General features: G+C 37.9%; 1 long non-coding RNA gene across 1 annotated transcript; it reads right to left on the bottom strand.

Annotated features, from left to right (window-relative positions):
* On the bottom strand, positions 1-27804 carry LOC135447719 (uncharacterized). Its single transcript, XR_010440258.1, has 3 exons — positions 27721-27804; positions 1604-1688; positions 1-1182 (listed from the first exon to the last, which is right to left on the bottom strand). It is a non-coding gene; the product is annotated as an uncharacterized LOC135447719 (long non-coding RNA).
* Positions 27805-27866: the final 62 nt, after the last annotated feature.

Raw genomic sequence — 27866 nt, 5'->3', positions numbered from 1 at the left:
GCTGCAACACCATACCTCTCTGCTATTTTTATTTTTAGAATTCTTGTTGTAAAATCATGTATTGCATACAATATTTTTCAGTTGTAAAGACAGCAAAATAATGCTTGATAAAATCTGGGAAGATTTAGAGCAACTAGCAGCAAGCTCATCTTGTAGGATTCCCCTGCGCCAAAGGGAAGCAATCTGAACTCAGTTATTTGTGAAGTTCTGGATATGCAGGTAGTCTTTTATAAAGTTAGAATTACAGTTTAAAGTCCCCTTTTATAACCCTTCACAGATTTTATTTTGACTCTTAGATGCTGTTTGATATGTGAGCAAGGATGTTTAACCAGTGGGCTGAGGTGAGAAATGCCACCAACAAAAGAAACCTGGACCACAGCGATACAAATTGGGGTCCAGTAATTTAAGTGCAAAGATGTACAGCCAACATTTCCAGCAGCATTTTGACTGGTACCTCCTTGTAGAGGCTCCACATACATTTGTGCTTCTAAATCACTCATCCCAAAGACAAACTGACAAAAAAAATCCTTTTTTTCACTTTGCTTCTAAGCGGCTCACGAGCAAACCTGTCCTTTCAAACTTAAAAACACACTAATTTTTACTAATTTTTGCTACCTTATTATAATTTGGCATTGTCATAACTCAGTGCAATGGTTTTTCTTACAGAGGCTAATGGGACACAGGGAGCCTGTGGGTTACAATACCAGCAGGTGGATGACAGCAATACAGGCAGGATGAATATCCCAAAAAGTTTTTTGGGGTTTGTTCTAGACATTAACAAGTAGTGCAAGTTAGATGTTCACTGCAGTAATTCAGCATCTGATTTAAAATAAAAGAATATACTCTTGTTCTGCATGAGACACTCTTCTCAGAAGAAACACACAGGGGAAAAACCCTGCACACTTTGATATGAAGCAGGAGCAGAGAATTCAGCTTTTCTCACTGCTCACTTGGCTTCACACTCCTTTCCCTCCAAAGAGAAAGAGATTGCTCTGTGCTGGAGGATTTAGTAGGTGGTTCTGCACTGCTGCTCTCAGGATGTGGAGGAATGTTTAAAACCATCAGCTAATGTCCAGAGGCAGCTGGGGAGCCATCCTTCCCTTTACAGAGTCCTTGCACACAGATCCCATTTGGAGAAGATGTGTGGCACAGCCCTCCAGGCTGCCAGTGTGCAGAACCCTCCTGTGAGGTGTAATCAGAGCATCAGTGTCCCTCAGCAAATATCACACCCTGCCTGAGTGTTCCAGGCTCCAAAATTCAGCTTTAACTGTGACATCCACTCTCCCCTGAGCTGCCTTGACACAGCACTTGGGTCACACAGAGCCAGACAGAATGACTTTGTGAATAAAAATCTGCTATGCCAACTTTCTGCTTAGGAAATCTCCACTGCCACTTGCCTCCCAACCCAAACATTGCTCCATGATTTCCCATTGTGGCTGAACATGCACTCAGAGCTCTTTCCCAGGAGGCAGATTGGGCAGTACAGAATTAGTAGGGCAGGGAAGGGAGCTGCCTTCATGTGCTTTTGGCTCCTCTGGCAACATAAAGCAGCAGGAGATTCTTATTCTGAACTTGAGAATTTTGTTTCTTGCCCTTATCCTACCTTTATTCTATTTGCCATAAAATGACCATCCTCATGATTTGCTGAATCAAACAATTCCAGTAGGCATTGTGACTATATGGTCCTTCTGCAAAATAAGAGTTAAATGCAATTCTTAAGATGTGAAAAGCAGGAAGGCAGGAGATAGTCAAAGATTTAGACACAACAAATGGTACATTTTTAGAGGATTAAGTCTATTCTTCAAGTGTGTGTCACATGGGACTGAAGGTCAAGTGCATACAGCCACCTGAGCAGTGAAATAATCCTCCAGAAGTACCTTGCCTGCAGAGACTTATTATTCTGAAACAGAAATTATTAAGGCAAAAAAGAGGGAAAAAATTCAGAAGCCCAACTTTTTCAGGGATTAGTTCTATAAATATAACATCATTCAAAACGCATTAAAAACATAAAATATTTCAGCTATTCTGAACCTATTCTATTTTTGAAATTCAGGTATTATTCATATCACTAGGGTAGCACTGTGGATTGGTTTTAGCTGATTACATTAAATCAATGTTGTTCAAAAATTCAAAAGATTATAAAAGCCTGCATGTGCCTACAGCCTATTCGAAGAGGTTTGTAGTCATGAGAGTGGAATGAGTGCTGAAGTTGACAGGAAACTGAAGATGCTGTGCCATGGCCTGCCTTTGACATCCTTGAGGGATCCTGGGCAAAACGCACTTGCTGCAAGTTAAGGAAATGAGGGATCATTTTGTGCATGTGAATCTCCTTCTTGCAAGATCCCTTCTGTATGTCCAAGTTAAAAATCCTGCTTAACTGCCCTTCTGTGGCCCTGCAGCTGCACACATGATGGAATGGTCCTTCAGGGCAGCTCCCTGTCAGGAGTTACCCCAGCTATCCTACAATACCCAGACTTGGCAGAGAAACAATTTAGCTGCTAATCAGATTCACTGTTCAAGTATCAGGTAAATCAAAGGGGATGCATTTCTCAATGCCTGATACAAAAATTCCAGCATAATTGCTGTCAGAGCCCCATCACTTTCTATCACATTGCTGAACCCCCACCAAGATCAAAAGCATCTGAAAAATTGTGAAGGATGCAACATCCATCTGATACATTTCTTACAGTTCTTATAAGGCTTTTTTCCTCTCAGATCACAAATCAAATAAAAGGGGCACTGAAGCTTGAGAACACTCACTTCATTTTCTGATTTCCTAAAAACAACACTTGACAAGTAAAGTGGTTGCATCACCCTCTTTGAAGCAGGGCAATGAAAAACTCTGATTCATATTCACTGAGTTTGTCCTGAACTTACAGGTGGCCCAGGATGGAGAAGAGAGAGCAAACAAAGAATCTGTATATTTGAGCAGTTGTTGTCAACATATCCTCATTGCATCTTTTGAAGAAACTCTTGGCATTACTAGGAGCACAAGTACATCAGAAGACATGGCAATATCAATATAAAATGACATGTTGCAAAGTATAAATAAGGTGACTCAACTTGAATGGGTTTACATTAACAAACAACTGGTGCCAGCTGATAATCAAATTTAAAACCTTAACACAGAGCCAGTAAAGAAATCAGACTGGAAATTACCATAATTTTATGAACCCTATTTAACACCACATCAAGCCTGCCAAACAGCAATCCAACTTCCAAAAATGTTATTTTTCGTATCTCTACATTCAGGAATACCACACAGGCAATGCCTGCCATCTCAAATGGAAACCACTTGAGTGAGAGACTCTGCCACCACTGCAAACCCAACCACCCCCAGCTCAGGCAGGTGTGACCTTTTCAAAGGGTACCTGCATGTCACCTCACCATTAAGCACTGTATCCATAATCTGCCCACCACTCTGCAACCTAAAAAATATTGCCCGAGGCCTTTGTTTCCTTTTCTAGTCTCATAATTGCAGTCAGCTTCTGCAGCAGCTTCTGACATTCTCTTGTGTGCTGGCTGAACTCATTCTGTCATGAAAGGTCAGAAAGTAAACAGCTTCAGAATGTCAATAGGTGTTTAAAGTATTCCATCTCAGCCCCAATTGCTTATGTGCTCAACCATCAAGTGTTGATTCAGAGGTCATTAACTTTAAGGTAGGCAACTTGAGCTCATAAAGGGAAAATTTGCTCTTTACCTACCTTCTTCAATAAAAATTTGAGTCCAGGTCACATTGACCATTAGCAGTTATTCAGAGTAAGATGAAGATTACTGCACTTCCTTAATCCTCCTCAGCAGTTCCATGATGTGTATTTAATGAGAGTGACATTTAATGTATTTACATTTTGGGAGCTTGGCTTGCTTAAGAAAAGAGGACATGGTGCTACAGATCCATTTAATCAGACTTGCTCTGATTTACCACAGTCCTGCAGAGGAACTCTATTACAAGCCAAAATAAATCATACCTAATGCTTTATAACAGTTTTTTTCATATGTGAATTTTCAAAGGCACTTTACAAAAACAGTTTAGGTTCATTATTTCTAGTAAAAAGAAAAACTTGTCAAGCTGGCCAGTTTGTTAGTGTCAAGCCAGGAATACAATGCAGGTTCTCTGCAGGGACTTAAACAGACTCAGCTGCCCAAGACCAGCCTAATACAAAAAAACTACTGAAGAGTTGCAGCATGGTAGAAAAGTAGGGAACTTGTGAGGAAAAAACAAGACAAGGAAGTATTTGTGATTCTCAATTCCATAACCATTTTTTGAATAAAAGACTTCTGCAAATCACTCTTTTCATTATTTGATATGCTAAAAATTAAGAGGAAAATTGATGCTAAATTTAGACCAGAACTGAATGTATTTAATAAACTATAACCTTGCATTCTCCAAATTTAAGTTCTTTGTGGATCAAAAGTTTTGTTTGCATGTTCCATGAGGATTCCTTTTTTTCCTTTAAAAAGAGAAGAATGATGAGAAGCAATTCTAGTTCTTTTTCCCAGTTTTATAGCAGTTTAATATTGTCTTTAACACTTCTTGGAAGTTCAATAATCTTTGATGAAGTTGAGTTATAAGAGCTTATTTTGGATCCACTCTATTCATCAAAATAATTCCAAAAAACCTATTCCATGTACAAGATCACCTATAAACAACATACACTTCAAAATTCAGTTTGGAAAAAGAAGCCTACCAGAAAAATCCCACTGAGAGTATAATGAGAAAGTGGAAGAACTGAATACATATTTTAAAGCTTGTGATCTTATTTGCTCTAAAAATAGCAATATCTCCACATTCTTTCTTTTCTTTTTTCAGTATAAAATAATAAAAAAAACCATTTATTTTCATGTTCTTAATCAGTTAGTGCATGCTTGTTTTTAAACACTACCCTCAAAAAAGCTGAAGAAGACCCAGATTTGCAGAAAAAAACAAGCACCAAAATGTTATGATCAAATGCAGGGCATTGCAAGTCAAAAGTCTTTCTTGTTTGCAAAGTGAGGAGCAACTGGAAATGGAGTTTATAGTAAGGCTGCATTTCAAGCCCACTTTCTGTTTGATAGATAAATGATAGATCTCTCAATGTACACTACAGCAGTTTAATTGAAAACAAACAAAAAGCCAGCTAACCCCTGAAAAACAAATCAGAGATGGAATAATGAAATCATTCCTGCACTCTGCCCCAGTTTGCCAGGCAGTGTCTGTTGCTTTTATCCAGAACATGCAATTTAAACATTTTTGCTTATTTCTTGTATTATTTCTTTGCAAGAACAGACAGAACTGACTAGAAGTCTCCTCTATTAATATGCCATATGCATGCTGTGCTCCAGCTGCCATGTTAAAAATACATAAGGCTAAATTAAAAACTGCTGCAAAGCTTTTTGGTGGCAATCAGATAACTCTCTATGTAAAATATGATTTAAAATGATAATATTTTCCACACATTTCATATCAGCAATATAGATAAAGGATAAAAGACTACATTTTGATAATTATCCTTTATGGACATTCTGTGTCAATGCTATAAATAAAATGTATTTCTAAATAGCATTTAAAAGTACAAGTATTGAGTCATAGCTTCAGCTGGTACAAACAGTAGTGAGTCCAGCAATTTTCACCAGTTTTAGTGTCATGATCAAATGAACAGCTTTTCTCTTTGGAAGGAAAATAAACCCTTGCAAAGTAGTTATCATTACTACTCAATAAAGGCAGTGAACTGAACTGTGGTGTTCAGCCAAAATCAGACCAAGTAGAAACAGTGAAATAAACCCCAGTTTGTGGGAGATAATGGTGCCAGGATGTGGTGTTGTTTTGGAAAAAAAGGGAGAGCAGAAGGAAAGAGAAGCTGGCAAATTCTCAAATATGTGCATTGTCCTTGTTAATGGCCACAAACTGCAGAAACTGTCTGAAAGTGAGCAGGGTTTGGGGAGGCTGGCTGCCCTCAGGGGGAAGATGAATCTCACAGTGAGCTGGTATGACAAGACCCTCCTAAAGGGTCTTGGTTCCCCGTTACACTTCAGGCAAATGCATTTTAACTGCCTCAGCCACAGCCTTGCCCTCAGCTGGGGTACAGTGAAAGCATCTTGTCCTGATTCTTGCACTCCTGTTTCCAGATCTCCCAAAAGTCCTGAGGAGGGCACCTGTGGCTGAACAGCCCCAAAGCTGCTTTCAGCTCCCTGGGGCAGGAACCTTCCCCAGCCCCTCAGCAGCACACACAGCTGGGGCACAAAGAGTTAACCCAGCCTCGAGGGCTCAGCAAGGGGGCACCTCAGTCACAAATCAACATCTTAATATGGAGAGCAGATGTGGGAAGAGATGAAGGAAATGTTGTTGACTATGAGATACTATTTTACAGACTATGAAAGCACACACAGTTACCAGAAAGGCATGTGGTAACTACACACACACACCCTGAACGGATCAGAAACTTCTCCTGGTATTTGGACACAAACCTGTGGTTACTTCCTGGAAATTGGGATAAAGGATTCCCTTGAGTGCTACACCAACAACTGGACAGTAATGTACATTGAATCTTAAGCTTACACTACTTCTTCACTAGCTTTAATTGAAGGGGTACCTTATCATGCGCTGTAGGTTAATCTACTAGAAGTCCTTGTTTCTTTATTTTGTCCTTATTCCTGTATAGTATATAGTCCATGTTAAGTCTTCTGTCTGTTAGTTTTGTGTCTATTAAATAAATAATTCATTCCATAACAGACCCAATCAGCAATTATTAAATAACTTGTGAACCAGAGTGGGTATTGAGGTGCTGGCCTCAATAAAGCTGCTGCCTGGGCAAAAAGCAAGAATTTATCTGAACCCCCACACCCATTTCCAACACTTCTCTGGGATGCTGTTGGGAATGCAGCCAGCAGTGTCAGGAACAGTGTCAGGGACACGGGATTGTCCTTCCCAGCAGCAGAACTGCTGGAGCTCCATCCCTCTCCCACAGCCAGCAGGGCCATTCCCCAAGCACCCCAAGCCCTGCTGCTGCTGCCAAAGCAGGGAACAAGAACCTGGGGCTCAGGCTCTGTGCACCAGCCCATCCCCAAAGCCCAGAGCTTGCCAGAGCTGGGCTCCCCTGGCTGCACAGGGCTTGGTCCTCAGTGAGCTGCAGCCACACAGCTCCAAACCCAATAACTCTGCTATTGGATCCCCAAAGTCCAGTGCTGGGCTGGGGACAGCACATCTCATAAAACAATGCTCTGTGAGGGGTTTAAAAAATCCTTTCCTTGCAGATAAGGAGACTATAACCTAATCCATCATCCCGGGCCTTCTTTGGCTTTGTTTTCACACAAGGGAAAGAAACCCATCAAAAACAACTGTTCAGCTGCACAGATCTATTTTTCTAAAGCAAAAAATTATTGTTATGGACCATCAGTATATCTGTACAAAGGTTAATAATTGTCAAAGCAGAAAATAATGGGTATATCTAGATAATAATTTTAATAAAAAAAGAATATTGGCCTAACTGCATAGTAAAGTCTACCAATTCTTCACTACAGCTGCAGAAAGTAAATTTCTAAATAAATGGTCATTTCATATTATGAGAAAAGTATTGGGAATGAAGCAGCTATCAGAAATTAATTAGAATAAAGAAATTACTGTGCCATATGTCATGAAAAATGACTATTTTTAAAAGACATATGAAATTATTGTATATTGGGGTAGCTTCATCATCATATTAAAATATCTGGCTCATTTACAAGCTGTAGTTTCAAGCTCAAGAAAATAGTTTGCATCATTCTGAGAACCACACATATATAATAACACAAACAGAAACTAAACATAGGTGTTATAAACATGAGAATGTAATGCAGGGCTGGAATATTAATCTCTTCCAAGATGCAAATGCACTGATAATGCAAAATTTCTCTCCATCACTGGAGCGGTTCACACCAAAAAACTCCACCGAGTCAGATTTCACCACAAGAAAAAAATGTTGGACTTTCCTGATAATTAAAATTTCTGGTATTTCAACAACACCAGAGCTATTTTCTATTGTCCTGGCAGATCTAACCCAGGGTACTTGTGCAATGGACTGAACTGAACGATGCACTGCCAAGAAAAATCTATAAAATACCTTTATTGCACATAACACAGTGAGAATGAGGTTATTGCTGTGCAATGCTGCCATAGACAGGGTAAGCCCCAAACACATCCAGTTTAAAACAAGGGATTGTCGTGCTTCTGCCTGTCCACCCTTCTCAGACAAGACAATACAGACTCACATGAGCTTCCTCAGGATCTGCTTTTCCTTTTAGCATTGAGCACCACAATCAGAAATGAAATTTTAAACCCTTTTTCTGAAATGCATTGATGCCAGACATGGTGATAAACTCCTCAGGTCTGGAGTTTAGCCCTCAGTGCCAGGGCAGATTGAGCAGCAGTGTGTGGAGGGGTGCATGGCAAACCTAAACAATGCAGCAAATGTGCTGTGAAATTGCACAGCAAATGCAGATACGAACAACAAATAGACTCAGTGGTCATTTAGCAAAGCCTTCAAGATTGCTCAAAACTCACTGGCTCAGCACTGAAAGCTATAGGTTACCTTTCTATTGTTACATCATTAAACATGGTGGGTTAATGGATCTGTAATGAAATGGAAGACCAGCATTTTATAAGTATAAAACATTAAAATTTGCCTTGAAAGCAACACAAAGGAGTACGTGGCCCAGAAATTCAGTACTTCACAGTAACTTTAACCCAAGTAATTGACCTGGACAAACACAACTCCAACATTCAGACTTGAAACAATTCAGATTGGTTTTGACTCTTTTAGTAAACTAACCCTGCTAAGTATTTGAAGGAAATATTATTTATTATACAGGGAAAATTTGCTTCTAAATTATACTAAAAATACATATGTAATTTCCTTGACAAAATTGACTTTGGCAGCTTTTTTATGGGAAAGACAAATTCAGGGATGTCTGAGTGAGGGAGCACAGCTGCTTTGTGCAAAAGGAGTTCAGGTGGAATGGGAACATGGCATCAATCTTTCAGGCAAACCTGTCCCTTTCACATCACTGACTGACATCACAGTGTCTAGGTCTTGAGGGAACCTATAATTTGCTTCCTTGTAGTCTGGTGGTTGTTTTTATTTTAGTTTTGGGTGGTTTATTTCTCCTTGGTTTGAGGTTTCTTTAGGTAATTTCAATTCACTAGAAAATCAAATCAACCACTGCAATGAAATGCTTCTCTTTTTTCTTTTCACTGGGTGCACACCTGTTTCTCTCTGCAATATGTCCTTGAATCATCCTCTTATTGCATTTCTAAGGGAAGTTTCGCTGTTTTAGCCCCCTACATAATAAAACACAGAGTAGAACATAACCATCTCCCTTGTACATCTCAGACAGCTCCCAGGGGACAGCTCTGAGATGTTCTAGCCCAGGAAAATTTGCCCAGCTCCTCTGGCAGATGCTGCACTGTGTGCAGGCAGTCAGCTCATTGCTCACTGGGGAATGAAGATCAAACCTCTTCTTTCAGATCCATCAAAATTTCATTATTTTTCACTGCACAGAAGAAGAAAAAAAAAAAAAAGGGAATTCTAGGAAGAGTGTTCCCTTTTCCTCCTCACCCAGAAATCCACATTTGGCAGGATGACAAGAAGGAGCTGGCAGCTGCTGAGCTCTTGGTGGTGAGTCAAGGCATCTGCATCGGCACGAAAGGGAGTTCCTAAACCCCAAACTGCCTTTCCTGATGGGGACTAAGGAGGAACTACCTCAAAGCAAATTATCAGCAGAAAGAAAAAACTTCAGGATGAATCAATACAATGAACTTTAACAAATTGCTGTTACTGGTTCAGCAGTTTTATTTCCTGAACTCTCCTGAACTCACTGAAGGTGCTACATGTGGTGGGCACCTTTCACTCCAGCTCCCTTCTACACCCAGGAACTCTTCTGTGTAAGATAAGCATCAGACCTTTCTCCTTACTCCTATCATCCTCTCTGATGCTTAGTAAATGAATTCATTCTTCGAAACTACTAAGTATTTTCAGCCTTCAATTTATTATATAAATAGTAGCTGCAACTACTTTATTTGTTTTGCTTGAAAAGACAAATAGTGGAATATAATGATGCTGATTTATCTTTTTTAATTAAAAATAAGAAGCTTGCTAGGCACTGCAGGATTGAAAAATGTAAGTAATTTAATTTTTCCTACTTTTTTTAACAGCTGTTGCAGAGGTACTTTTTCCAGCCATCAGCTCTCATATCTAAACTTCAATATCAGTGGCACAATTTGAAGTCACAGAAATGCAGAAAAATTACTTCATCTCTAGGAAAAAACAAGCAATGTGATTGCATTGTATCTGTGTATGATTATTAAGCAAATGCTTGAATGGTGTAAGACCAAGAACCAGAAAATTACCCAAAGTATCTCATTATACAGTATAATTTCTCCAGATGCCCAATTCAAAGACCATAAAATGTTCATTTTCTATGTCTTAGAATATGTTTCATATTCATATTTCTATTAATTGAATAAACAAGATTAGCTGTGTTGCATTTTCAGTGTCTTTGCAATTTTATCTGCAGACTTATTAATATACTCCCTTTCACTTCTAATGCTTTGTAGAATGAAGATCACTTTGCAGATTTTCATTACATCTTGCTTTTTTACAATATGTCAGAGGATTGCAATTAATCTGCAACTCTCCTGCTTTTTAAAAAGATTGGGCAACACTCAAATAACATATTTGCTCTTCAACAGAACTTCATGAAGATTTCTAAGAGATCTTACAAACTTTTGTGCAAGAACCTCACACAAAATTATGTATGAGTGGCACAAGTAATAGGAGATATAGGGAATCTTCATATAGGGTGGAAAAAAATATATTCAGCATAGTTTAAAAGGGAAACAAATAAATACTTGGAGTTTCACAGGCTTCTTTGTAAAATACAAATGACAAATTGAAATTAAGAGGACATTACATATTTTGATTGGGGGAACAGCAAATACCACGGCAAATAACAAACAAAAGTATATTTTTTAAATTATTATCAAACATCAGAAATGGAACAAAATGTTTGATTTTGAGATTCTATTTTATAGGTTTCTTCATAGTGGCAAAAATATAGACAGACCATAAAATATTCATGGAGTTTCATTAAGTTTCTCAATGCCAAAAGGATGTTGTGAAACTGAACAGTCTCACATCAAAAATCATTGTTTCTATTAGATACCGGTGAGGGTATCTGATGCTAAAGGTTATGTGTTTAAAATTTGCTGGTAGTGAATTATTTACATTTATCCTTACTAATGTATCTTGTTAATTCATAGTTATGGCAAAGATTTCTTTAGTAAACTTGTAAATTTTGCTGTTCTGGCATAAACATAACTCAAGCAAAATACAGGAAGAAAATTATTTATGTGATTCAGTTTGGTTATGATTGGAGGAAAATTTTCATCCATTTCCAGCATGCTTGAGTTACATGTTTGGTGCTCAGCATGTAACATTGAAATATGAAATTTAACAATTCACAGAGATAAAAGAGCAATTCACATTTCCTGCAGTTACCTCCATTATAAAACACCACCACCCCACTTATTTCTGAACATAATCTCTTGTTAAGGTTTGCTACCAACATGAGAGGCATTTATGTCTTTCTGTAGATAAATAATGCTTAGCTGAAAAATGCATGAACTATTGCTGAGAGTTTCCCCATAAACAGTTATAATTCTGGTAAATGACTCTTGTGGAAAGCCCAGTAATTCTAATAATTTTCTTATTACCAGATGCTCTTTGCCTTCACACTACCTGAATCACTAAAACTCATTTTCAGTCTTCAGAAGTGACAGAGATGAAAGTTTCTACTGACAACTCATAGAAAGGGACATGATAATAAAGGTAAATTAATGTATAATCTAAAGTAAGAGCACTGCTGTTATTGATACAATACGCTTTGTTACTTTAAATAACAAGTCAGATATCATCCTGAGAGCACTGTGAGCATCCAGGACATTAATAAGTACAGACAGAAAGTTGCAGAGTTCTGACATTTTCATTTATAACTGTATTTTATGGACTGACATTAGGGTTTTGTTACAGTCATTCACAATCTTATTTGAAAAGAGTCCTTTTCTAGAGAACCTACCTAGAAGTGGAAAATACTAAAGTTTATTTAGGCCATAAACATGTAGAGTCAATGAGTGTACAGACAAAATCTCAACACAGAAAAAGAAAACATGAAAAGCTTAGCACCACCTTAAAGAGGTATGCTGGCAATTAGTGAGTATAGTGGTAAATAAAAATGAGTCACTAGATGAGGAGTTGCTCCATACAGGCAGGAATTTTAGATGGGATGCATTGGAAACACAGCTAAGATGGAAATCAGGCCGGGAAACCACCCCCGGTGGTTCCAGTATGCTGAAAGACAACAGTAAAATCAGCTCTCCCACTGATTGTTGTTATCACCATGGGACCCTCACTCAAGGTAGTCTGTGTGTCTCTTAAATAAATGAGAGAAGATATTTTCTGGCAGCCACAACCATGTCATGCCAACAGAAAATTTCCTGTTAACTTAAGATTCAGATGCAGCCCTGTCTATAGAGTTCTCCAAAACACATTGAGACTCACTGTGATTATTCTTCATTTTGTCAAGACTTCATTTTCCCTATAATGGGCTCAAGAAGGCCTTGAAGTCAAAGTTAACAGGCCAAATCCCCTTTCCATTGGGGACAGTGAGGAAAAAAAAAGCATGAGCAGGTTCAGCTGGTTTGCACCTCTCATCCCATCAACAGCAACAATTGCAAGAGCTCAGGGATCTTTCCCTCATGTCATGCTGCTGCTTAGAGCACATGCATAATGTTTTCTTTTATTTTGGTTAATGCTTATTACTAATGTATGTAACATGTGGTAGCCTGTTATAAATTCAATTAAATGTTAATGTAAACATCTGCTTGACTTCATCTGTATACTGATACATCAGGCCAAGAACTAAAAGTTTTACCCTGTGAGCTGCTTTTACATTATGTGCCCATCCAAGGAGAAAGAGACAAGGGAAAAGAACCTGCTAAATTGACACTGGGCAGCTACAAACTCCTCTAAGTCATTGACACTATAAAAGATACCTGTATCAAAGCAATTGAGATTAAAGGCACAGCAGCCTAAACATTTCTCCCAGGGCTCAGGAGTACCAGTGACTATTAAAGCATAAATAATAACCTCAAAGAGAGTGCAATGGGAAATATCACAGGGTCTGGAAACAGCAGAGTGAAGCCACTTGTACAGGCAGGGATAGCTACACTTGCTGGACATGTTCAACTTGTCAAAAAATGACACAATTCTCAGACACAATCACAGGTCACTCACAGAAGAGTCACCCTGAGGAAGCAGCTCCTGAGACAGGCACATAAAAAATAATTTCAACTGTTACAGCTCATATAAAAAGAAATGGCCAAACAAGAAACAGCAACTTTGGAATGTGAATCATTACCTAAATACATCCCTGAATCTGAGAAAAGCTAGGAATCATTAGAGAAAATTTGCTCTGCTCTATCATGCAACAAAGCAATTATCACCTTCCTCTTAATGTAATTTCAAAGCTTGATTTCAGACAAACCATCTCAAAACTAAACAGCTTTAGAAAGCAGAAAAATATTCATTTGGACTTGTCATGGAGGGAAGATAAGGATACCATTACTCACATCAAACACAAGAGCCACCCACAAATTGCTGGCATGCTGGAGAGCAAGAAGAGTTTCCCCTGCATGGTGTAGTCTGCCAAAGAACGCAGCCAAAAATTCAGATGAACACGTGTGTTCTGACCCACATGGAAACACCTAGATGACTCTGTGAGGAATCATTGATGAACCCCAGCAACTTTACATCCATTTGGACTCTAAAGCTCCAAAAGTTTCAATGTCAAAAAGTCATTTGTGTAAGGTTTGTTTGTCCTCTCCACCTTAGCATGTGGCTGGAAGATCTGGCAATAAGTCAGCTCAAAGGCCCAATCCTGCTTTTTCCCCTTTCTCCAGCACTGTGCCTTTGCCTGGCAGCCTCAATGAGAGGTGGTGCCATGCAATCCTACTAATTATTGTCCTGCCTAATTCTTGTTAGATCTGTAGGAATTTACTTTTGTAAAGTTGGTGAATGAAAAGAACCTGTGGGTTGTTAACACCATAGCATGTAGACTAATAAGATAAAATAGGTCAGGATGGATAATAAACTAATGCTAATGGACCACACCAGAAGAAACTTTTTAAGTTTTGTGTTTTATAACATTTAGAACGCTATTTTAACTGTTCTAATTTTCTCACCCTTGGGAAGAAAAAAATGGAGGAGCATCAGTGGTCTCTCATGTCAGTGCTATGGAGGTTGGTGAAAATGTTGGTGGAATGTCTTGAGGACTTTGAAACTAATTGGATTAGTGCTTATATAATTAATAGGATTACTCTGACTCTGCACATTAATAGGCTTTTTCCTTATCAATTCCAGGCTTAAATGTTATGAAACTGCATGTGTCTGTACACCTCCCCCAAGAACTCTGTGAATCACAACAGCTCCCAGTCTCATAACTGCACAGCAGTTCCTCTAGAAGCTCCCCTCTGAATATATTTATCTGGGCTTTGCAACTCTTCTGAATAAAAATATAAGCTCAACCACATAAATACTCTCCAATGTCTTCTATACACCTTTATCTGTTCTAAACTGAACTTTCTAAGCACATACCCACTTTACTGAAACAGGGTTTTCACTGAACGCATAACACCAAGTTCTCTCCAAGGCTGCATTCAAGATTACTTCTTTTTCCCCCTACAACCAATTTCCAATCCATTAAGCTGCTCTATTTTCTTCTTTTCAGCAGCTATTTAACTTGGACATTAACCTTTGTGGCGGGCCACAATCTCTTAAACACTTTGCTTTGCAATACACTTTCCCAGGCTGTCAGTTACATTTTTTTTCTAGAGAAATATGATGGGGAAACCATTAAGCCTCATGGTATTTTTGCTGCCATTTTTAGCTTTTAACCTCCCAAGAAGCTTTCATATGAAACCTCTGAGAAACAAAATATTTTGGTCAAAGTACAGTATTAAATCAGTGGAAATGAATCTGCTTCAGTGCATGACTGTTTACATCACCTATTTAGTTGGCAAATTGCACAGACCAAACAGATCAATGCACACATCCTGGACTTGTCACAGCAACTAATTCTGCCTCTATTTCCTCAGCACAGCCATCGTCTTCATGAGAAATGTTCATGACTTTCTCTGGGAGTTTGAAACTTGAGACTGAATTAACTCACAGGCTGCACAAAACCTGTAAAAGCTAAGAAAGGATTAAGAGTTTGCTGCCACTCTTTCTGGTTAAAGGGAGGAGTAGAAGTTATTTCTTAAAAGCTGCTTGACTTCAGCAATAAGACCACCATAGAAATTGAAGTTAACTTGCTGGCAGAAGACAGTATTTGCTAAGCACAGGGTGTTTATATGCCTTGCACTGAGCAGCTACTTTTTTTTTCATTATGGGTTATCTGGGTGAGTCACAAGAACTCCTAGTTAGAAAAAACACACTCTCCACAAAAGAGGATAAAGGGAAAAAAGGAATTCTTTATTCCTTCCCAAGATAATGGCCCAAAATTTCAGAAAGAATAAAAATTAGGGTGAATCTCCAGAACATATTTCTCTGCAGATGAGGAGGATCACAGTGTACAGCCAACACAAAGGAAACCCCTGAATTGCCTCTCCTGCAACTTAAGAGTGGCACACATTGCCCAGTGACATCCATAAAGAACCTGGGTGGGAAGGTAACCTGCATCCCTTAGTGGCAGAGCAAAACCCTTTTTGGAGGCTGCTACTTGTTTTCAGCCATGCTCCATTTCTCATGAGTGAACAAGCAAGTTCCAGCAAGAAAAAAGAGTGTAGTAGAGTATAAATTAAAGTGCCTGCAGGAAGATGCTTAGCCTATCCCTACAATTAACTTCTTGTCTCAAATCTTCTTATTTCACCTGATTTACCTCATCTTACCCTGATTTTACAGTCAAGGTAAAGGTAATATTTTCAGGAAAAAGAGTGTATCATTGAGAGGATGCATTTAGAGTGAGTCATAAAGAACATACCCCCATGTACAAGAGAAGACAAGGAGAGCCCCATGTGGCTTCCCTGTATCTGCCTCTTAATTTTTTTTTTTATTTTCTCAATCTGTATTTCAATCCTTCTCTCTAGCCACAGATACAACATACCCTGCTTGTACATGCTTGGCAAAAAAAAAAAAAAAAAAAGCAAAAGCCTCTTGGCACTTCATTTTAATGCATATTCTATTGCATTTCTGTAAATAAAGTTGTTTTAAAATTCATTTATTGTTCTTCTCATGTGTTTCTGATTGAAAAATCTGACTTGAAAATTGAGTTTTCCAGTTTATGTTTCAGTAGATCCAAAGTAACTCAGTATTGCTTCATGCATTTTGTCTGCTGAGAAATTGAATTGACTTGAGCAGAACCACATCAAAAAACAACATGAGAATATTACAGGAAAAGAGGAAAAAATGGTGTGATAAATACCACAGATATAGACTTACTCTAATACCAATCATTGATGTTACTCACAAGACTGGATTGCAATCTCATTAGGAAAACCTACCCTTATTTTTTTTTGTAACAATTATCTTGCAATTGTTTGCAGCAAAGGCATGACAAAGTAACATGGGTTTTGTGCATCTGTCTCATGGTTTATCTGATTAAATCTGGAGAGGCACCAAGCCCAGAGAGATTACAAACAGTTATAAAAATAAATATTTGATCTCGTATTAAAATGAAGGCTCTAAAATTTGAACCTCAAGTGCTAGGTACATATTTCATCCCTATGCAGGCTGGAAACAAATCATGGTGTCATCTGGAAAAAGTCCATGCCTTGTAAGTTTGCATAAAATTCTGGTTTCATTTTTATTACTTCTGGTGCTGTTTCATAGTTTTTTACCAAAGACTTTACTGCTATTACAATAAAATATATTTATCTGTCTCCACAACCATAGCTCAACTCATTGCCTTGTTCAGGGCAGAATTCAGTTTCTGTTGGAGCACTGAACCATTCAGGAATTTCACCAAGTAATAGATTCCACTAGCAAGGAAAACAATACTCCAAAGTCAACAGAGAAATTTCTTGCTCCAAACTACCTATTTTTAAAAGTTTCTTGGGCAGCATCTAATGCAAATTCAGTGGGCAGTTTAAACATATCCCTGCTGGTTTCCATACAGATTACAGCATACATCTTGTAAGTACCACAGGTCACTGATGTGGCCACAGTTTCTATTTTAAATAATTATATTAACCCTGCTCCTTAGATTAATTGGTTTGACTAATTTGTGCTATCTCCAGCTATAAAAGATTCACAGATCCATAATTCTATGTAATTATGCTGAAAATTAAGTGTGAAAATATTGCAACTGAATCACTTGCAAAAAAAAAAAAAAGTCTCTTCTTAATTGACAGCTACTTATTTAAGGAGAGCATGTTGAAAGTGAACTGTTTCTCCTGGATTGAAGATCCTATGAATATCACCCAGTGGTGTGCTTGAGGTGAAAAGAGATTTTATGCATTAATCAATTTTTTAAAAATCTCTATCTTTGAGGGGAGTAATCCTCTAAAATTTAAATAAACATATTTTTCAGAGTTCCTAATTCTAGGTCTGTGCAGGAAACAATGGTGTTGTGTTACTGGGAACCATTTTGTAGAGGTTTGATGCAAATTGACATGAGATGGAGAGATCAGCAGTATTGTAGAAATAAATAAATGCAATAAAAGTTAAAAATGCATAAATATATGTATTATAGCACCTTCATTTCCCATGTATTGAGGAAATTCAGACATATTTACATGGCAGTGTGGGATATCTGAATAAAAACTAGAAGTGGAAACATTTTTAAAACTATACTTGCTAAAAACAACAGAGATCATCTACAATATGCAGGTTTAATTTTTCTCTCTCAGTCCCTACAATACAATGTGTTCTTGCCACCACTTAAAATGAAATATGTGATGTGTAGCCTCAACACCCCTGACAACATTTCTAAAGGAGCACAAATGAAAAGATTCCACACCTTGTGTTCTGCACAAAGGACAGGACTGCACAGCACAGAGGGGCAGGGTTAAAAGCAGCACAAGGACATTGCTGGAACAATAAGTAACAATAAATAACAATAAGATGTGCAGAAGCAGAGCCATCATGAAAACAAAATGTTTACATAGGACAGAAAGGAAAGCTGATAGAAAAAAAATCCTTTCATATTCCTTGGTACTCTTCTTAACCATTTGTATCCTCAGCATGGAGTAGCAGATGATAATTTGAAACTCTGCCATATTATTGGCCACAATAAAAACCTAATTATTCTATTTTAGTTTTTAATTGTCAAATTTGCCCCTCAGGGCTCCAGGATCGCACTTTACTCTAAACTTCATAATAGTCCTCAAAACAGAGTTTCATATTAGTTTTTTCCTTCAGCTAAATTCAACAGCATTTTAATTAACTTCTTAGAACACAACTTTTTTTTTTTTAAATGCTACTTACTTTCCTAGCTGGTCATTGATACATTAATAATGAACAAATTTCAGGTGTTAAGTTGTTAACAGTAATAAGCAATATACTTTCTAAAAAAAGTTTTAACTTTAATATGCTTTTGTTGAGTTATATTATTTTAGTCTTTCCTTCAATAACTAAAAATCAAAACATATTAATCATAAAACATCTTTTTGTCCTAGAATTCTCATGATAAAGGCCAACACTCAAGCATTTGCAATTCAGTGGGCATGGTAGAAAAAAAATAGCATAAGTTACTCAATGTTTGTTATATTCAGAGTGTTAAATACTTTGGAATGTCCCCAGGAATGCATCAGCAGAGAAGGTGAGATGTGATGTAGGAGTGGGGCTGGAGAAGAAACCCCTGACAAACTCTGAACTGCACCAAGCTGTCAGAGCTGAGAGGCCACGAGCGTCACTGCCAGCCAGGCAGAGGGAAAGGGGCAGCAGCTGTGGGCACATCCCCACCTCCTTATGAACCAAACCAATATACCAACGGAGATCAAAAAATCCCCAGGTTTCAATTTCTATAACCTGTGAACTAAAAATGTGATTAAATCTTTTCATTTGTGGCTATTTACTGTGTCAATCACATCATTTTTTTCTTGCAATGGTTATGAGATTTTGAGCAGGTTACTGAGAAATCCAGGTCTGTTTCAGATAAAATTTTGCTGCTTCATGAACTCCAGGACATATAAGCCAGTCGTACGCCTTGGGATTTTTTATTTACAGAATCAAACTTTCTTACTTTCCTTAAAATGTATTTTAACCTATCATTCTTCAAACTATATATGAACACCTGTGTTTACAAGTGCAGAACTGTAGCCTGAGGGTTTCTGGTATATTTACCTCATCACAAAATAGTGCTGCCAAGTAAAGTCAGTATATTCAATGCAATCTATTCAAGGAGAACGACCAATCTGAGCAGTGTTTTTCATCAAGCAAAAACCAGTATTCATCATTAAAAATAGAATATGTGTTTAGTCTGGACAAAACCACCTCCATGCACACCTACACCAGCTCAGTTCCCTTTCCTTGTCACAATAAACCTCTCCTGGGTGCTGCAGTCTCTGGAACTATCTGCCTCCTCCTCCTGGCTGTTGGACACCCACTATCTTTAAGAGTGTGCAATTAATATGAAATTCAGAGTTATAATTTATGGAGGCTTGCTGCTGTTGGCTCTAAATGCTGTGTTTTTGCTGCAGATGGGAGTGTTGCTATGGCAGCACCAGAGTCAATGCAGGCCACAAACCCTGCCCAGGTTCAGGGGCCTGGTGTCCACTCCACTCCTGGTTGCCATGGCTGCACTGCTTTAAGTGCCAGCTAATTTAACAAGTTATCATCTGCCTTTGTGCATTGCCATCTTTGTTTTAAATTGCTGTGTAAGAATGGTTCTGGGATTGCTGGGACAAATTCCAGGAAATGGTTGTGCCTATTACTCCCCACTCTTCCCAAATGGCAGTGAAACAAGAATAAGGTGGCATAACCTCCAAGAAACATTTTTTGAGAGATCATTCTTATAAATAAAAGCCTTACATTTTAGAATATTTCTCAATAAAAGGGCTATCTGACAATATGCAGAAGAAACCACTGCTGTTTATTTCCCTCCATCCCCATTTCCTCTAGGTTCACACATTCACCATTACAAGTGGTGCACTCTGTCTTCTGACAAGTGCCCAAAATCAGATGGTTTTGGTGAAGTGAAATCAATTAATTTCATAGGACATTCATTTCATTTAAACACCCAAATAACTCTATAGTGAAGTCAAGAACAAGTTATGCCACATTTTGCAGGATCTAAGAGGGAAACAAGGTTAAAGTCTGAAAATTATTTTCTTGTTTGGGTTTAGCCCTAAAACCTTCAACTCAACATGTCACCTAATACATGGAATTTGTCATCACATTTCCGTGTGTTATCAAAACGTCCAAACTGATATAAATCAGACATTTTCTGTAGCTTTTCGGACTGTAGACGGCAGGAAAGGGAAAATTAGAAGAATATCAACATTCTTCCCTACCAGGGGATGATGATGATACTCTCCAGATAAGACTCAGGGATAAACTCTGGGTTTAAAAAGAGCTTAGCAAAGGCATCTCTCTTTGGGAAGAAATTCTTGGGGGCTCTAATACAAACACTGGTGGGAAAGGAAAGCAGCAGAACCAAACACCACCTGCCCAAGTGCTGTGCTATCACTCCTTCCTGAAAGAGAAAATCAAACCAAAGGAGTCTCATGCTTCAAAAAAGGGGCAGGCAGATATTTCTAGGCAATCTCTTCAGAATTAAAAACCTATCTGAATTGGATATTTCCCACCACTTTATTGATGATGATGTCTTCTTTTGCATTTTCAGGTAATAATACTTCAGGATTAAAGCTATCGTGCAGAAAGGTGTCAGTTTCAGTTGCTGTTTCTTTTTTTTAAATTATCATTCCAATTTTCATAAGCTGTCATGTAGCCTGAAAATTAGCATCTCAACTTTTGCCAGAAAACAACAAAGGGCTCGTCACCAATGCCTTTTCCTTCCATAAGTGTTTCTTTCCTGGTAGGCAGCCTCTTGCTAGACCTGGGTGAAAAGCCACCTGATATAAAAAAATCTACAGGTAAAGGCCTATTTAAACCAAACCTAATTACACTAAATGCTAGCATTCATTACCTGAAAAACAAAACATCAAATAGAGTGGATGAACTGATGTTCTGTATCATTTATTTCAGGCAAAGCAAAAAGTAGTTTTTTATGAAAAAAACACCAGTATTATAACTGTGTCCAAAAAATATAAGACATCACATTTTCAAACAGTATCAAGCAGACTAGAAGGTAAACCAAATAAATAAAAGTAAAGATTAATTCCTTTAGGGTTTTTTCCAAGTATGTGGGCTAGGATCCTTATCTGAACTATCTAAAGAGCACCTTGATTAAAAGAAAAACCATAACCCAAAAAAAAATACCAGCAGTAAAATCTATGTATAAAAATTATTTTGAAATATTCAATCAACAATATGATTGGCTTTTCAGCAGTAACACCTCTGACTTAATTTCCTCCCTCTGGGGCAGGTTCTCAGGTTGTATAGGATATCTTCAACACCTGCCAGGCAGCAATAGCAACCATTAGGCAAATGAAAAGCTTTTCTCAGCATGTCAGTCCTTAAAAAAGACCATTTCTCTTTGCTCTCTATTTCCCCATCACTCACTCCTATGGCAGTTGTCATCCACCACCCTGCTCAGCTGCAGATTCATATTTCCATTTTATTGCATATGCCTTGCAAAAGTCTCTCCTCATGACACCTTTGACTTATATTAACAGCAAAATAAAGACTAAAAAACACTTCAGTAGTGGTTTCTGGACTTGATCATATTATCATAGTGGACCTCTGCATTTTTCTTTAGAACAACATGCATTTCAAAAGCCTCCTATAAGTGTGTGTATATGTATAGATATATGTATTTATTAGCATCTCCTGCTTCCTGTAAGAAAACTATTTGTCTACAAGGGCACCTGGTGACAGCACATTTGCTTTTCAGGTGTATTTCCACAATTTCTTTTATACATTCTGCACCATTACCAAGGAATAGCTCAAAGTTCAGTGCATCAGGAACACAAGAAGATGGGTTTTTTTATTTATAGGTGTGCAACTGTATACTTTAATATCAGATATGATCAATCTCCCTCTAAAGGAAGTACACTATGTTTTATTAAAAACTTCTGGAGAACATAACTCTCACAGTAAGTGAAAGTGTAAATAAATATTCTTGCAAGAGATATAGGAATTATTCTAAGTCAGCAGCACCATGCCAGTCAGGACTGATTAGATTCTTTACAACACCACCTCATGAAAAGGAAAAATGTTATATTTGGTGCAGAGAGGGACTTTTTAATGAGTGATATTCGTGGAACTTTTGGGATCAATGAACCTTCTGTCATAAACTGAAGCAAAACCTTTACTGCAGGATTGTGAACATTTTTTTGGAAATTCAGGTTTGCACATGTTATAAATCTGAATGATATGAACACCCAGAGAGCTCAGCTGAAATCAGCCCTCACTGTAACAGGCATGACTATACATAGTGAGAGAGGCAAAACTCCATTATTTTACTGCCAGAATTGCCTAAGTGCAAGAGAGAGGACAAAAGGTAAATGCAGTCAAGGTCCTGTGCTCCTCCAGGCTCCGATGCCAACTTGGCACCTGGTTAACAACATTTCCTATACTGTCCTCCAGCCTCTGGCAGCTAAATCCATTTTAAGAGAAATGGCACCACAAAGAAAATTTATGCAAGTGTGTAATCTTCCAGGGAACTCTTCAAGGATGCAGAAAAAAATCCCCAACACATTACCCTAGAGGCAAACTCAATAATATATGGTCTGCAAAGCATAAAATAGTACAGAAACATGGTGTTTCCAAGTTCCATCCAGATATATTTAAAAGTATATACAGAGTATCTATCTGAAACACACCAGTGAAGGATATCCGAATACTGCAAGGAAATTACCTCAATTTATTCTCCTTTCTTCTCAAACCTGTAAAAGAATCACTTAAAGAAATCTCTTACAGAAACAATGCTGCCTCTTATTGCCAGTGAAAGTAATGAGTCTACACTTTCACAAACATTTTTGGGCAAAGTGGTTTTTTTTTTTTTTGCAGCTATAACAATTTACACCCAGAGTTACTCCAATGGTATCTACAGAGCTGTTCAAATTTACACAGTTATCAATGAGAAGAATTTGGTTCTGTGTTTCACATACCCAGGTTTAACAGTTGCCCTCTCTAAAATGCAGTATAGGTGATTACAGGTATTTCAGGGACCCCCGGTATGTTCTCCTGCATGTCAGTTCTGTCTAACTTGAGTAAATATGGTCTAATATATTGCTGTAAAATAGATTTGTACTTTGTTGTGAGTAGACCTGCATTTATAAAGAAGAGTGTTCCTTCCTAGGAATGGATCATTTCCAGATTAATTGGTAAATTGCTGTTCCCTGGCAATTAGCACAACTTGGTCTACTTCTAAAACAACAAACATTCTCCAATGAAATGGAAATTGTTTTATCTTTTCCCATTTTCTTTCTGCTTGGGTGGGAAAAAAAATAAAGGGAAAAAAAAAAGAAATGAACAAATTCTGTTGCACTGCTGGGGAAGAGTACCTACAGTAATAAGATTACTATGTGATGTCGTAAACACCAATATTAACTGTGTCCAAAAAATATAAGATACCATATTTTCAACAAACAGTATCAAGCAGGTTACTTTTATTTATTTGGTTTACCTTCTAAAGATTAATTCCTTTAGGGTTTTTTCCAAGTATATGGGCTAGGATCCTTAAAGAAAACTGATGTTTCCACATAATCACAGAGTGGAACCATGACAAAAACTGAGATACTGCTAGAATTTTGACAGCAGCTTAAAGTGGTGTCTTGAGAGCTGGTTCTGACCTTAAGTAGTTGCTGGCCTTTTCATCAATCATGGCCATTATTCAGGTGGAGTTTAGTTTCACTGCCTCTCCCTCACTCCTCCGAAATACGTTTTGATAGCTTGACAGGAAAACTGTTCCCTAAGTTGGTCCCAAACTCTTCTGTAATATTACCAATACCAAGTAGAAAGACAGGTCTTATCCAGACCTGCTTACAATTCTTAAGCACTTTTGTTTCATACAGCTTAACAGAGATTGTTTATTCAGACAGAAAAATCTGTTTCTCATCATCTAGTAAATGACAATTCCTTCTTTAAATATCTTTTTCTTCTCTAAGATTTGCTAAGAAGTGCCATGGAAACTAGACATCCATGTGGTGTGATATTTGCAAGCATCTACAGGTTTAACAGAAAAATGTGACAATTAAAAGGAATCTGAAAATTGCTGTGTTTCTCTGATAGATGGGTTTTATTAAATTAAAATTTCTTGATCATTAAGCAATTAACTTATTCTGTTGTAAGTGAGAAAATGACTGATGATTTATCCAGTTTTAGAAGCCAGAAGGGAGAGAAGAGAAAGTTTATTTTTAATGTTACTTAAGAAATATGACAGTTGGGAATCAAGTAGGAAATGACAAAAAGCTCCATGGACCCTGGTATCTCAGCAGGGCAGTGTGAGACCTTGCCTGGATTTAAAGCCAGCAATCTCCACGGTCAGCATTCACTTGGATAGAGATGGAATGGAAAATAGCACAAGCCTCAAGCAAAACTTAAATCAGTGCTTGTGGACCTGAGTGGCCCTAAAGAATCTGATGTTCACTATTAACTAACAAAACAATTTATCTGTGATTATTTTACCAAGAGACACAGTTAAGCTGCTCTCCCCTCCTAATTTCCTATATTATTATGCAATTGCCTTGCCATCCAACCTTTCAGTGTAAACAGACACTATTTAAATTGAGGTAACACTATGACAGTATTTTCATTTTTCATAAAATAGAAAAATCATAAAAAACTCATACAAATTAAAGAGTGCCAACAAAGGTGCACTACTTTGCTCTAGTAAAAAGTCCTTTGGAGCACAGTATACCTAATGAGACATTGCTCTGAAATATTATTTATTTTACCATGTAGATTGATTTTTCTGCAATTTCTTACTAACTGCAAAATGCCTACTAATTAAAGCGAGCTCAGTCTTGCCCTCCAGCACTGTTCTCCTGTTCTGAGAACCAACAAAACCCAGTGTTTTTCTGCAACCAAAGTGTAAGGAAAATATTTGAACCAGACTTAATATTGATTAAATGAATGCATGAAGGCTGGAATTCAAGATCTCTTTTTTGGGGTGACAATTACAAAATATACAGGCTACATAAATTTAGAATTTTCAGGATAGAAGGAGGGTATGAAATTTGTGGAACAGGAATGTATTTGCTTCAATTTTTGCTTTTGATGAGCAACATGCTTACACTGATATAGCTTTTTCAAGGTCATATGCAATGGATTGTTGTGACTAACACGCAGGAATTGAAAACTGAAAAAATAGAATTCCCCTCAAGAATTTTCTTCCCTCTCTTCTCCAACTAAAGGCTGATAAGTGTTCCAAATATTATGCACAAAAATCAACCAACATGTAGGCCCTTTAGTGATGTGCCCTACAACACAGTATCCCAGAAGAAAAGAAGTATTCTGCGAGAAATGAAGATGTTATTTCTCTGAATAATAATATTACAATACTGCCTGAGAACATGTGTACTTCCTTTCAATTGTAAAACACTGAATTTGGGTCACAGTACCCAAATCCTGTGAAGGCAAATCCTTCTCTAACTGACTAGCTTACACACTAATTTTAGGAAAATGGTATTAAAAAGGAACCAAATTTGTGGCCTTCCTTCACTGACTCTTTTACAGACATTTGAGATTAGCCTACTGCTTCTGAATTTTGCCTGTAACTCCAAATTAGTTTTCAGACAGTTCTCCTCAAAGAAGGAAATATCTATACAACCATACCCAGTGCTTCTGCTCACCACCTTCTCCCCTTTGCCTGGCTACACCCATGAAGACTTTCAATTCCATCCCTAATTTAGATCAAATTCAGAAAAGGTAAGTGTTTCAGATATGTTACACCCCAGCAAATTCCCCCCTCATCCTCTAAAAAAACCCTGAAACAATTCAGTAGCACAATGAGCTTTGACTTAACATCCCCATAAGCAAAAAGGTGCAGCATCCTTTGGTCTATATTGCACTCAGATAAGCAAAACAGGACAGAAGTTTTATTAATAGTTACAGTTCAGGAAAAGCACTAATAGATTAGTACAAGACAAGCAGGAAAAGGTCAAGGAAGGGTGTATTTTGTTTTTCTCACTCACAAATGGAATGATAGAATCAGTTCAGTTGGAAAAGACCTCTGAGATCAAGCCCAGCCATTACCCAGGCCACCACCAAACCATGTAATGAAGGGACACAGCCACAAATCTTTTAAATAACTCTGGGGATGGTGACCCCAACAGTGCCCTGGGCAGCCTGTTCCAGTGCTTGACCCCCCACCCCTCCAGTGAAATTTTCCTGATATCAAATCCAAACATTTCATGATGCTATTTGAAGCCCCTTCCTCTTGTCCCATAGCTTTTCCTAAGGAGAAAAGACTGACCCCCACCTGGCCACAGCCAAATTTCAGGCAGCTATAGAGAGCAAGAAATCCTCTCTGAGCCTCCTTTTCTCCAGGCTGGAGAATCTGAGCTCCCTCAGCTGCTCCTCATCAGAGCTGCCCTCCAGACCTTCTCTGGGCACACTCCATGGCTCACAGGGAGTGACCCACAAATTGCCAGGCTTTTGTTTACTTGTTTGTGGCATTCAGTTTGTTTCCTATTCCTGTTCCTAGGTACCTTTCTGTATTTCTAAAAGGCTTATAGAACTGCTTTACAATTTTAGGAGACACATGGTTTATCAAAGACTGAGAGAAAACCCTTGTGGTAAATATGCTACCAATTAGCTCAGAACTGATGAGCTTTTATGTAGAAATTTTTATATAAAGATTTGTTTTAAATAAAAGCTCTCTTTCAATGCTCATTATGGTGTGCTACAGAAATAAAAAGCAGCGTCATCCTTTATTATTCCCTCTCCTGATATAAAATAATATTTACACTGCACCTCCTCAAAAAAGGCAAAATTTTCCCGATCTTGCAACTTATAACACAGGTCAGTGTTTCCTGAAGCCTTGACCAAAAGCAAATCTAACTCCAGACATCTTTATTTAGGTCATCTATCCAGGCCCTGTAGAAACCTGCCCTGTGCAATGAAAGATGCACTGAACCTTTGACATTTCCACAGATATACATCAGTGCCTTAGAGATTTATGTGAACATTTCCATTCCACCAGAGTAAACACATCACTCTTATTGATTTTAACTTATGGAAACGAAGATGGAGAACACTAACTTTATAATGTCTTTTTTAATGGTTGGCTGGGAGATCTCATGAACCACACTTACAGTCCCAGCCATAAAATCAAGCCTCTAAAATGCAGGGAAATTTTAGGACATAAAACAAAAATTAATAACGCTTCCAACACAAATATACCTTGTCCCAGGAAATTTCTGGATGTGCAGATCACAGAAAAGAAAACAAACAAAAATACAAAAGAAAGTACTCAAGTGAATGATGGTTTCTTTTAATTAATCCCTTGAATTCTCATGCTAAAAAAAATTAAAAAGTAGTGAACCGTAGGAATCACAAATGACTGAAAGATCAAAGCTTACAAAGACAAAACCTGCACATTTCACATTAAAAAAATTGTTGGCAACTTATTTCAAAAGTTCCATACCGTCTCGGTGATTTCTCATAGGCAGTTCCTCATAGCACTGACTCCTTCTTCAAGGCACAACCAACAAACTCAAACATCTCTTCTCACCCAGCTCACCCACTCTTTTATAGCACCCATCCTGATTGGACACAGCTGTGGCCTGTTAA

The sequence above is a fragment of the Zonotrichia leucophrys genome, chromosome 4A (assembly GCF_028769735.1).
Source record: "Zonotrichia leucophrys gambelii isolate GWCS_2022_RI chromosome 4A, RI_Zleu_2.0, whole genome shotgun sequence".
Lineage (NCBI taxonomy): Eukaryota > Metazoa > Chordata > Aves > Passeriformes > Passerellidae > Zonotrichia > Zonotrichia leucophrys.
Note: the sequence above shows the minus strand (reverse complement) of the source record. Positions and strands in the feature narration are given on the sequence as shown.